General features: G+C 35.8%; 2 non-coding genes across 2 annotated transcripts; both read left to right on the forward strand.

Moving 5' to 3' along the window:
- Positions 1–920: 920 nt before the first annotated feature.
- On the forward strand, positions 921–992 carry TRNAC-GCA (transfer RNA cysteine (anticodon GCA)). The gene has a single exon. It is a non-coding gene; the product is annotated as a tRNA-Cys (tRNA).
- Positions 993–2,663: 1,671 nt separating this feature from the next.
- TRNAC-GCA (transfer RNA cysteine (anticodon GCA)) lies at positions 2,664–2,735 on the forward strand. Its single transcript has one exon. It is a non-coding gene; the product is annotated as a tRNA-Cys (tRNA).
- The last annotated feature ends 741 nt before the right edge of the window (positions 2,736–3,476 follow it).

The following is a 3,476-nucleotide window of genomic DNA, read 5'->3' on the forward strand; positions in this document are numbered from 1 at the left end:
CTCTTCTGTTTTGTGTAATGGTGTGAGTTTTCTGTTTTGTGTAATGACGTGAGCATTTATTCTATTTTTGCTTCGTAGATTGCCTCTTGAATTGCAGATTTCTTCAACAATTGGGGTTAAGAGACACTAAGGTCCATTCATTTTTCGATAAGTTATTTATCCAGGTAAATGTAATTATCTAGATAAATTTTTTCTGAGAAATACTTATCCGAATAAATACATTTACCTATGTTCTTTTATTTTTCAGGTAAATAAAGTAATAATTATTTTAGTCATATAAATTCATTATTAATAGGGGTATTTTTGCCCCGTTCAAGTGTTGGCAACTTTCCCCTCATGTGAGAAAGTTGTTTACTCGTTTAGGAAGTGAATATCACTTTCTTGGGTAAGTGGTACCCAAGAAAATAAACTATATTTGTTCTCCACATAAAATTGAAAAAAGAACATGGGATTATTGGTCAATGGGAACCAAAATCCCATTGACCAACTTTCCCCCCTCTCAAAACTGGACCACGGTCGGACCGAAAAATAGGAAATCAATCACCTGATCGGTTCCGTTTTCCCCCAAAACCGTTGATTTTGGTCAGTAAACCGCTGAACCAGCCAGTTAACCGTTCGAACAGTTTTGACCGTTTTCCAATTTTTTTTAATTTTTTTATTTTTTGTCAAAACAGACTGGCCATTCAGGTCGAACGGTCAGACCGTTCGAACCGATAACTGGACCCCTGACCGGTTCGTTTTTAAAAACCTTGAGAAAAACGGTCCATAGCTCAGTGGACCACGTATGTTAAACATGGACAACGTTATTTTCAAATGATTCCTTAAATACAAGACCACGTGGCTATTTGTGGGTCCTACATTGGACCATTTATTAAACTACGTTCTGATAATAAATTTTACATCAAATCCACCATCCGTGAGGGTCCATAGCTCAGTGGTAGAGCATTTGACTGCAGATCAAGAGGTCACCGGTTCGAACCCGGTTGGGCCCTTACCTTTTCGGTTTTTCTTTCTGTTTACTAATTTTCTTTTAAAAAAATACTATATTTTCATTTCTGTCTTATACAACTGCTATAACTCTCCAGTCTCCAAACATTATTCTTCTCTTCTAAGAGAAATATCTTTCTCTTTCTGGGCTTCGAACACGGATCACTTGTACTTGTATATAGTCATTACAATTGCAATTACTATAAGATTGATGTAAGGAGAAGATCCAAGACACCACCATGATCTGCCTATAATACAATAAAGACATCACATCTAAAAATCTTATAACCAATCAATGTTCTTTACGGTATCAGAGTCAGAATTATGAACCTGTTTAACATATCTACAGACATCATATCTGCCAATAGTAAAAATTTGATAATGGATAATATATATATGGAAGATTAGAAGAATCACAATGAATATTTATTTGATGAATTGGGATCTCCACAAAGCAAAAATTTGAGAACATCAAAGATTCTTTTAATTTCATGGGGAGATATTCTCAATGTGTAGCTGGATGCCCTCGCTTATTGAGTATTTGCAGGGTTTTTCGTTTTAAGAGACCCCCTATTGCTTATTTGACAGCTCTAATCCAAACCCTACATTGGAATTATCCCATATTAGTAGATACACAAGGGATTTAAAGGTAGTGGGCCTAGTGGAAACTAGCTAGGGATGGGTGCAATGGTGCACATTGCCTAGCTACCAAGGGGGCATGCAACCCGCAACCTAGTCATCAGGTCGAACGGGTCAACAGTTGAATCAACCGGGTTGAGTGGTTATTGATCAAGTTAACGGTTTTTTACCCTCTAACAGGTTTGAACTGAACTAGACCCGAAATCCTAATTGGATAACAGTTCGAATAGTTCAAGCAACCAGATCAACGATAGGTTGAAAACATTGATAAATACAAATGTAGTGCTGGATAGTGGTGGCAACGAGTTGAGCTTTTCACGAGTTGCTTGAGCTCGGCTCGGCTTGGTTTCAATCGAGCTTCGAATCGAGCTCAAGCCCAATTTATAGGCTCGATTGATAAGCGAATCGAACTCAAATATATATATATATATGATAAAATTATAAAAAATAATATATATAATATAAATATTATTCTTAATTATTATAAATCATAATTTTTAAGTAAATAAAAAAAATATTTTTTATATATAATTTTTATATTTATAAAATATTTTTCCTTAAATCAAACTCAAACCGAACCCAACTTAAACTCAATATTCTATCTAGAACCAAGCTTGAGCTCGAGCTGGGCTCGACTCGAATCCACCCCTTGTGTTGGATACCATCCAAACCAATCCGTGTACAAGAACCTCAGCTTTTAGATTTGAATGATTATTTGAAATCATTGATGTACTTTCATTTTGTTGATATATTTATTAATGTGCTTGAACGATTAAAGTTTTTTGTCATTATTCCAATATTATCCCTTCATCCAAATAAAACTAAATAGAATCCTGGTTTATGAGTAATGATGGGAGCATTCATTCTATTTTTGCTTCGTAGATTGCCTCTTGAATTGTAGGTTTCTGCAATGGACAACGTTATTTTCAAATGATTCCTGAAATACAAGACCACGTGGCTATTTGTGGGTCCTACACTGGACCATTTATTTGACTATATTCTGATAATCACGTTTACATCAAATTCCCCATTCGCAAGGGTCCATAGCTCAGTGGTAGAGCATTTGACTGCAGATCAAGAGGTCACCGGTTCGAACCCGGTTGGGCCCTTAACTCTTTAGTTTTTCTTTCTGTTTATTATGTGTCTTTTAAAAAAATACTATATTTTCACTTCTGTCTTATACAGCTGCTATAACTCTCCGGTCTCCAAACCTTATTCTAATGTACAAGAAAACGAGCCTAAGGTGGCGGTCTTTAAGACCGCCGCTATAGTGACAAATAAGTTCTTATCTAGACCGCCGCTTCGAAAAGTAAAACGATCAAAAGAATTGACTCGACGGTTTTTGTCTTTAAACCGGACTTGAGCCGATCTAAAACCAATTAATTGGCCTATTAGCATGAGAGGGAGAGAGAGAAAAAAAATTTGAACCCCAAAATTCTCAAACTCCCGCGTTCGACAAGAGCAAACCTTTTGTGGATAACTTCACCGATGAACAGAGATTGATTAAGAAGAAAGGATATGAGCTCTTGAAGTTTTCTATTGCTCGATCTAGATTTATTTCAACTAAATTTTATAAGATTAGATTTTATAGGATTTTTTTGTGATTTGTTCAGATCGGCGTTTGATCCACATCAATGATCATGTTTCTTCTCGATTGGTTCTATGACGTTTTGCATCACTCGGCCTTTGGCAGAGAGACCAAGATTTTGTTTCCAAAGCTTGATAATGTTAGAATGATGAAGCTACTTCACATGTTTGAAAGATAAGGTTTGTCCTGTTCGTTCTTCTGTTTTTATTCTAATCCAATGAAACCAAATTCTTGTGTTTATTGCTTATCCTGTATTTAGCCA

Source organism: Nelumbo nucifera, chromosome 2 (genome assembly GCF_055504915.1).
Source record: "Nelumbo nucifera cultivar China Antique chromosome 2, China Antique-T2T, whole genome shotgun sequence".
Classification (NCBI taxonomy): Eukaryota; Viridiplantae; Streptophyta; class Magnoliopsida; order Proteales; family Nelumbonaceae; genus Nelumbo; species Nelumbo nucifera.